Source organism: Acyrthosiphon pisum, chromosome A2, assembly GCF_005508785.2.
Source record: "Acyrthosiphon pisum isolate AL4f chromosome A2, pea_aphid_22Mar2018_4r6ur, whole genome shotgun sequence".
NCBI classification, from domain to species: Eukaryota; Metazoa; Arthropoda; class Insecta; order Hemiptera; family Aphididae; genus Acyrthosiphon; species Acyrthosiphon pisum.
The window spans coordinates 105,230,518-105,240,953 of NC_042495.1; the positions used below are offsets into that span (position 1 = coordinate 105,230,518).

Here is a 10,436-nt window from a genome sequence, read left to right on the forward strand (position 1 = left end):
TCGGGGCGCGCTTGCTTTTGCCTAACGCATTAATTTTCATTATTACGCAGTACGTACAATACAATAACAATAATATACGTCATGGTCCATGCAAGTACGCAAAACAATATCGTAACAATATATAATATTATACACGTTATTATTGTATGGGCACAGCGGACCGACCGCCTTATTAGAGGAGGGCGCCTCGCCGGCCGGCCGGTCGTCTCCGTAGTCTCGTCGTTTCCCGGCGCAACACAAGCCGGTCAGTCGTCAACAGCGCCGCACGTCGTTAATTCGTTTTCATTCAGCCCGCTCGCGCGCACGCTCGTGAAAATAAATTGAACCCGTAAAATTGTAAATTAAAAACGTATCGACGCCGCAACATAATCCTAATATTATTGTCGTCATTATTATTATTATTATTAGTGTTGTCGCGCGGCGGACCGCAACGATCCGTTTTCGATACAGACTCTATATTTTATTCTAATCGCATTACTATATTGGTTTCGGTTTTTGTTTCAAGTTCAAACCGGAAACGTCCCTCCGAGTGCGTCCCGCGAATCCGACATCCGCCCGCGTACTGCAGGCCACAATTATTCCGACCAAGTGTCGCACGACTTTGAAACCAGCAGCCGTAGGTATTATAATTTATATTATATACCTGTAAATACACGTGGTGAGTCTGTAATAAAAAAATAATATAGTCATAGCGCCGATCAGCTCGTAGTTGTCGTATATGTACAGGCGTGCATACAATTAGAGTACGCCGATTTTTGTCCTCTCGTTCAGCCCACGAGTTACCTATATACATATATAGGTAGATACCTACGACGCGACATCTCAGCATTTCGTATGATGTTTTCGTCCATCGATCTGCCCCGGGTTATTACTATACTTTACCGGATGTCACCCTCGGATCCCGATCAACGCTGCGCATTATAATACAACCTTAGTAGGACACGTGTGAGGATACCCGAGCTTAATCGATATTTATAGTGTTTCTCTTCGGCACACTGCAGACTTATTATTATCAACTCACGATTTTCCCGCCCGTTTAATTTTACTCACACATATTTTGTTGCGTGAAACTTTTGATGTGTGCCACTTCAAAGGACTCGTAGACCGCGCGTAGATCAATAATAAATCAACATATTAGTCTCGGTAATAGCAAGTTGATAATAATAGTAATAATAATATTTATACGTGTTGTAATATTGTATACTTTTAGTAAAAGTTTGACTTGGCGAGGTGACAAGTCGAAAACGCGCGTTTTTTCTTTTACGTCCTGTTTATGTTTGGTCAACCCGAACGTAGTCATGTGGGTGAATGTCAAACTACACCGCACACAATATTATAATATGCACGCGCATTTGGTAGGGTTTTAGAAAGTGTATTGGTTTCAAATCACATATACTTACCTATTTATATGCTGTAATACATTAATACATTATAATATTATACGATAAGCAATGAATCATATTAAGATATTTTTAAACGATCGTCATTGATAGTTGCGTATAAAACATTGATTTCTCGAGAAACTCGTACGATAGTATATTATATTTCATTCGGTGCTGCCTAGTAAAGTAAATGTACACCCGCAAGTTCTAATCGAACTTCACATATTGTGCACTATATCCAGTATCCATTATCGTGTTTTATCGTTAAATTAGAAAGTGCAATTGGAAACAGTAGATTTTATGATTTTATAAATAGGTATATAATTCAAAAAAGTTCTCCAAAATTTATTATATAATTACGGTTTATCTTTCAAAATTAGTGGTACGCGTTTGTGAGCACTTGAGAATAAGGAATAGAGTGAACAAACACTATACAGTATACCTATAACATATAAATTATGTGGACATAGGTCGAATATACGACACGTATTGGACAGGGTCAACCATGATCCATATTATTGTTCGTGATGATAATAATAATAATGAAACAACATTAGTAATATAGGTAATCAATCGTTTGGTCTCGGTCTGGAGAGCGCACTGGTCGGCGTGTACAGATATTATGGCAAATATCAGACTATATATGTTGTGAGTCGCGGTCAATACATCCGTTAACGATTTAAATTGGCTTGCGTACATAAGTGTATACAAATTATAATATCTAATCGACTTATAATAATTAATTTCTTATATTTTAATATCACGAGTCGTGGTGAATCGACCGTGTATATAACTCTGAACTCGGCGACGTCATTAAATCCGTTTAATAATGCTATGCACATCCATATGCAACTCCGGTGTTATATCGGTACATACCTATAGGTACTGGCTGTGCGAAAATCGTACAATTAGCACGCGCGTTCATGAATTGTTGTCACGGGTAAGCTGAAAACCTTCGTCGTAATTTTGTTTGAAACGTTATACTTGCATAATATTGTGTGCGGGAAGCTTTGTCCGCAGGGGCTCAAAAACCCTCGTTTTATAGACCTCACCTGCCAACGGTGTTTCATATAGGCGTTATGCTTTTTTTAACCGACTTCCACTCCACATTTTTGGCTTTCAGGTTGACTGACATCATATCTCATAAGTCATAATATTATACAAGTCCCGACCTCGGGGTTTTACTCAAATTTCCAGACTCGAGTCTATGTAAAAAAAAAAAAAATAGGAAATAGGTTTCTAAAATTATTTTATTTTACAGAATTTAAAATTGTATGTTTCATAAAGAAATAACGAGCAATTTTTTAGAAATAAAGTAGCGATATACTACCTATACTTAATACCCATGTAAATAATAAGTAAATTACTGTTGCGGTCAAGCATATGATAATGATGCAAATATGATAGGGACACTAAGTGGTATACAGAAATACTTTCAGAAAACCGTAGAGCTTAATTTTTTTCATGTACTACAGCATAATAATATTATACTCGCAGCCAATATTTGCTTCTTGATGATAATATTATGGTATCGTCCATACCACGGGCTATGATTTTTTTCGGTGTAATTCAAATTTTTTTTCTGCTTCTACCGAAAGATGGACGATTTATCTGAAGTTTATTAAATTTGTAAAGTGGGTATTTTAAAGCTGTTCCACCCGGCGTTGCCCGGGCAAAAGTTACCTCAGGTGAAATACATTGGCAATATTATAACTTATACCTACGTATAAGTTCAAGGACTCAAAAACGCATCAATTGTAATTTGTAAATATATTATAGCTGCTCCCGTTCACTTCGTTGCTCGTTAAAATATGTACCAACTCTATATATGATTCAAACTTTGTTTTTTTTTTTTTTATTAATTATAAAGTGTTCCTGACATACAAGGTCATCTAACTTATTGATAAAATAGTAACAGTATTTAACATTTATACAATTGATAGGGGTAAATTAATTACAAATATTGACAAAAAAATTCAGGCATTTACATCGATGAATATATATATATGTATATATATAATGATACAATAAAATGAATTTTATAGGTGTATAGTATTATATTATTGTTAATTTTATTTTTTTTTATTAATATTATTGGAGTTGAGATAGGGCATCATGAGGACGTCCACGTTTGAGACGCCGGAGGGTAGGCTTATCGCTGAGTTTGAAATGTTTCGCGCCACTGGCGTTGTTTAGTTGGTCAAAAAAATTGATCGTAAGATTTTTTATGTATTTTTTATTTTTTATGTAGTCTTTGATTGATGGAAGTTTGAAGTCGATGTGGAGTGCTTCGTTTCTGATGAACCAAGGTGCGTTGGATATTGTGCGTAATATCTTGTACAAACTTTGTTCAATTTGTTTATTTAATATTCGGTGTATGATGTTAAAAACTTGGACATTTTCATCTATCATCTTGAATATAAAATTTCCCGAGAGACACGCTAGTATGTTTTGTATGCGTGAGACACGCAGTATGCTTACAGGTAGGCAATCCATTTTTTTGCAAGCGTAATCACTACAGTATGTTATATTATACATTATATTTTTGGCTAATACTTAATGTATAAAATAAACAAATATTTTTCAATAACATGTTTCCTTTTTATATTTTAATTATTAAATTATAATTTAAACTCTACATTTTAGTACTTTAATTGGTAGATTTATTTTAAAACAAGGACGATTCATGCATGTATACATTTTTCGGGTTTATCCTTTTTTAGTTACAATCCTTTATGTAGAATCCAATAAATCAACATAATTTTTCTATAACATATTTTTTTTTTATATTTTAATGTTACATTTTAATTACACTCTACATTTTATTATTTTTATTGGTCAATTTATTTTAAAAGAAGGAAGATTCATGCATTTTTTAATATTTTCGGGTTTATCCGTTAGTGGCAATACTTTATGTAAAATCCAACAAATATCCAGTCTAATATCCGCAAACAAAACCCACATTAACGTCATCTTAAAATCATATAAGGAACGATTTTGTTTTAGCAACCTTTCGATTGTGTGTTTTAGAGTGCTTTGTAAGAATGTAAAAAAAAAAGCCCGGAAAATTTTGTTTTGGAGTTATTGATGAAAAACTACATTTTTAAGAAGAATGGGGCAATCAGAATTTGTCAGTCGGACTTAGATTCGAAGTTATGGCCTAATGAAGTTCACTATTTTGCGATTTTTACGCATTCACGCATCACTCTAGTTTACTGCGCCTTTTAAGAATATTGATATTTTGTTTGAAACTTATGTAATACAATGAGTTAAGAACGATTGTGCAATCAACATTTGATAGCCGGACTTCATTTTGAAGTTATATACAAAGGCAGTTTTCGAATTCTGCGTTTTTATGCACTCGCACAACGCTCTTAATTGTCTCTATGCTATACTAATCTATTATAACCCAAATAAACTAAAACTGTGGGCAGACGGATGGCCTAAAAAATGAACTTGACTTTGTCAGTAAAAGTAACACATATGAAATGGCTCCCGTCGCCTATCGGCTCCGGTCGTCAGACTCGATGGCCACTTAGAGTAATATAAGTATATGTAGCTTCATTTGCCTGCCGGCCCCGTATAGTAGCGGACGATTCTTCTGAAGTTTATCAAATTTGTAAAGTGGGTATTTTAAAGACGCGCCTTGCAGTGAATAACAAATTATATTTTACCTATTTATGTTAGACTTCGCAATAATTTTTGTCGTAGGCCTCGTAAATCTCGAGGTCTCTGAACTGTTTTGATATATTGTAGGTCTCAGAAGTAGCTGATTAAAATTCGAGTTGACGTATTGAAAATATAATTTAAGCACCGAAAAATCACCCTGTACGGACCGCGCGCACGTTACACACGTTGTGCGCATGTTATTGTATTGTTCAGCCTAATTAACACGATCAGCGATTTTACTTCAGTGTGGGCTCTCCGAGAGAAAAACGACGACGATTATGTCGTTACGCCGACGTCCGCGATAATATTCCGTCTTGACCGTGCGTGGACTTTCTATGCGTGTACCTAACCTACCTATACCGTATACGCGGTTATAGTAGTTGTAGTGCAACACGCGCCGTTTCCGCAACGTTTCCTACTCTAATTAATCACGCCCGCGGCGAGTGCCACCGACCATAATAATAATATCATAATATAATATATTATTATAATTATTATACTCTTATATTGTGCTCGCCCGATGACCCAGAATCGTATTCGGGTGGTTATTTTTTATTTGTTTTTTGTGAGACAGGGGTGCGCGACCATCCTCGCTCAAGCGTCCTTGACCCATATAATATTTTTAAGTATATAACTTTCTTTTATCATATTATATAGGTTAGATATTACACACTCGTCAGCGAGAGATGTTTGGTATACGAGTCTTGCCGGGAGCAATTGTTTTTAATCTTTCCGCTAAATCGTTTCTGCAGTTCTTAATGTGGCTTTTATAACGATTAGGTTGTAGAGGGGTCTCAACGACGATCATTTCGTTTGGATATTGCGCAGGTCAGTAAGTGTAGCGCTGTAGCTCTATTCCATAGTAATAATATTATTACACTTGTAATGACGGACGTACAAAAATATTAAAGATGGGTACTCAACACGAGAAAACACGTGGAATCGTCTAAAAGAAAAATCACGATCGTTGTAGAATAATGTACTTACCATAGATTATAATACCATTATTATAACTATTTTATACAGTTTTGTATCGTCTGTTGTTTGAATTATACAAACTCATAATGACGAGCTAAAAATAATTATATAAGATCAAGGATTAGATTTAAATATAAACTCACATTTTTTTGTGGAGCATAATAATTTAATAATTTTTACAAGTATTAAAATATACGTTTTTATAGATTATGAAAAATAACGTATTTGTTTTGTCTTAAAGATGTGTCTACATTATATTTTATAAATTTCGTTAGTAAATTATTTTATTTTTGTTTTATGCAGTAAATCCTAACTAAATATATTGCTTTTCAAATACATTTGTATCTTAGTATCTCTTAATTTGATAAGTACTTGTTATGTTACTATATTCTATGTATAATGTTATCTATATTCTATAGTTTGAATATAAACATGTCCACGTTATACTCAAGGGCGCAATTTTAATGAAAAAACTGAGGGTGCTGAAGGGTGATGAATATTTTTTCATATTGCCTTATAGTTATGGATATCTGCATAATGACTATTCAAATTTAAATGAACATGAACAAATTTGGGGGTTCTAATTTCAAAATTGGAACACACCCAAGTCCTCCAAATTGCACCTATGGATATACTGCATCAAGTTATAGGCATCATTTCAATAAACTATTTATTTGAATGAATGAATTATATTTATTAATAATTTATCATGCGTTTATTATAAAATACACTTAGGTGTGCATATTTTAATGTTATTACTTATTTTATTAATTTATTTGTGTAATATTTTTAATTATTTTATTTACTTACGTATTCTAAGCTTTTTTTACGCAATACCTATAATTATTAGCCCTAGTTATGACACGATTATATTTGTAACTTAAAACAAAGCACTGAATACATTTTATTTTAAAAATTTCGCCGGGTTAAAATAAGTTAAATAATGCGACATAATAATGCAGATACTATAGGTAGTATATTATAATAATACTCATTAGTATATAGCACGTATATTTGTACGATAATAATTAGTACTAATAACGATCATTTATAGGTAAGCACCTACTACGTTTTTACAACTTGTTTTCGTATTAAGAATCTAAATAGTAGTTCTCGCAGTTCTACACGGGTTAATATTGCCATGAATATTATGTGAATGGTATGTGAACACGATGGGATGGATATATAGACCGAACTTGTTGATAAGTAAAGTAATGTGTACATAACACTTGAGTTTTTAATTATTACTCTATTTATTCTACTCGTATCTAACTAAAAAATAAAATACACCAGCAATATAATAATATATTTGTACTATTATTATAATAATTATAACGTGTATTCCGATGAACTGCATGTATTTATACAGATGCAAATAGGTATAATTAAATATTATACAAAAATTTCATCGATTTATTTTTTATGAACGCTATAGGTACGTAATGTATAATGTAATATAATATGTTCACAACTTTAAAACGTTTACAATTTATATAATATTGCACTTAAGTAAATGAGCTTAAATGGATTGTTTTTAAACTTAAACGTCTATATTTGTATAATATAGATAATGTATATTTATATTTAAATTTTACAGCGCTTTGAATAATTGTAAAATGAAAAAAAATATCATAATTTGCACAAAATCCTTTTGAAATATTATTTCATTACTACCTTAAACTAGAGAAAAAACTTCGGTAAAATGTACTTAAACTTATGGACCTACAGTGAAATCATAACGACTCTAGTATACAATAAAATATGCTCGCTTCTATAGTACAACTACACTCCTGCTCCGTACCGTCGTTATTAGATATAGTAATAATATGTCGACGGGCCGTCGCGCGGGGAAAAAAATTTCTAGCTATTTTATTTTTTACGCCTCCGAGAACGATAATATTAATGATAAACCAAACAAACAAACGAACCGGCGATGACCTGAAAACGCCGACCAGTTTGAACCGTGGGGAGAGGCTCTCTTCCGGCGGACCTAGTCCAGCTACAGGTTGTTCCGCGCATATTTCCTATGCAATCATACTATCTATATGTTATAGTGTTTGTTAGTTTGGATGACAAACGAGTTGCCGCCGACTTGTAACCGAAGAAGATTCCGCTCCTGCAGCTGCGGTAAGTGGTTCCCGGTAAAAATATTTACCGCATGCAATAATTCTCACGGAAATGAAGTCTCGACCCTCGCGTAAAAATCCTCTTCCGATTTGCGGGAAAAATAAACGATGAAGCCGGTTGGGATCACACACTCTCCGCGGCATACTTTGAGCTATAATCGTTGTGATATTATAGAATTTAGAAATATTTGACAGATTTAAATAATTGCGAGGCAGGTGTAAATAATATGGACACTATCATTACATTTTGTTTTTCATATGAAACCCATATAGGTATCTAAATAGGTACTCTCCCAAATAGATTTTTTTATCATGGAATTCATATTTTAACACACCCATTGCAGTTGTCTAGACACTTCTAGACACCCCTTGCACATCGCCTTTTTGAAACTATAATTATTGTTTTCATATTATATTTTTCATAATATTAGAGATATTTTAACGAATAATGATATTTTGACCATCCGTTCTACAGGATGTTTACCATATCTGTATATTATATTTTACTGTCGAGCAGAAACTGGTTGGCACTTGGCATATTCTATACATTCCCGATGACTATACGCTTATTGATTTTTCGTCCCTGGACAAACATTTATTTCACCGTGTTTTACGTACGTTTTACTCGCTGGACGGGTTTTATTACAAGCTAGCGACACAGTTTACAATAATATTGTATACTTAGAGCCTGTATATCGTATGGACGGATTTCTCCGACGGATATAATATGGATATTGGGCAGGGAAGTATTCGAGAATTTCAAACGAGATAGTATAATATCAGTGTGTGTGTATAGTAGGTATCTAAGACTAACATTTATAATTAACCTTAATAACAACTAACCCTCACATACACCTTCACATGTATTTCATAAAGAAACCTAAAAACAAATAATATATTATCATAACAGGATGAATGCATAATATAATATAATATAATTTTCAGAATATTCCTTTAAACGATTTGTCGATTTATTTAAGAATGCTAAGTTTCTGTATGGTTTTTATGTTTAAATTTAGTTAGTATAATATCAACAAAAAAAAGATGATTAAATATTTTATAATTTCTAGAAAAAAAAATATATATAAAAATTATAGAAATGTATTAATAGCTCTGATATTAACACATTTTTCGTGATTTTTATATTAGACTCATTACCTAGCTTATAGTCACTCATTCAATTGGTTAATTAATTTTAATGTGGGACCCAAGTGTTATTTTTCTTTATTTAGGTCACTGTAGTTTTGGAATCAAGCTAAAAAAATATTATGTTATTTACCTTGACGTTTTAATGATATTTTTAACGCGTACAAAGAATATTGGAAACTAATCTTGCAATTCCAAAACGTTTCATCTGTGTTAGTATTTTATGGTTTTTGTCGAAACATTTCGTTTCCAATTAGAAAATATTTTGGAGATTATAACGTCGTGAGTTGGTATACGGTTTTTCGTTTTTTTTTCCTTTTCACGTACGGTCGTTTATACGCTCAGTTATGATGGTATTCGCAGTTCCGGGACTTGAAGTTGGAGATTTGAACGCCGACCACTGTGTGATGATCATCATTCATCATCTACTATTCTACTATATGTGTGTTTGTAATACTGTGAATTATATACATACCTATATCTCGATCACGACCGTTAATATTGTATATAATTCGAAGCTGCGCCCTGCAATCCAAAAATTGTCATACTTTCTCCTATATTAATATAATCGCGACGTCCGCGATAGTACTATTATTATAGATTCTCTTTCGCGTGGTGGATATAGGTAAGTAATAGGCGTGTGTAATAAAAACGCAATAACCATAATACGCACAAGTATCTGAATATTATGTTCCGTCTATTTTTCTAGCATTGCCGAGTCTTACGAGTGGATCGATATATTATCTGGTATATTTACATTAGATAGGTCGGGTTCTCTCACGCGAGATCTTATGACAATATATTAATACAGTTTAGTTAATGACGTAAACAAAAATCGAAGCGTACACCGCATATATATGGACCTCGAGTAGAATTATTATTTGTATAACATGCTATGGGTAGCTTAGAGTACAGTTTAAACAACTGTATACTATAGTTTCGTCTTCGCGATTTAAAAACTAAAATATAATGGTGTTAAAAATTTGAAATCGGATGAGCTGACCACTTGTATTATTGTATTGAAAGCTTATAGTCAGCCACATACCGTCGTGTCACTTCAGTCTCGGACGTGTTTGATTAGAGGTGTGCCTGGTATTTACACACGAATGCAGTGGCGTAATTACGGGGGGGGGGG

The 10,436-nt window shown here is 33.3% G+C and overlaps 1 protein-coding gene across 3 annotated transcripts in view; it reads left to right on the forward strand.

Annotated features, from left to right (window-relative positions):
- The first annotated feature begins 219 nt into the window (after window positions 1-219).
- Window positions 220-10,436, forward strand: part of LOC100573770 — a 39,353-nt gene continuing 29,136 nt past the window's right edge. Inside the window, exon 1 of one of the 3 annotated variants that reach the window (XM_003242907.4) lies at window positions 220-658. The gene's annotated coding sequence lies outside the window, so the exon portion shown is untranslated. The remainder of the gene's footprint in view (window positions 659-10,436) is intronic. The other 2 variants (XM_008182516.3, XM_003242908.4) reach the window with 2 other exon arrangements.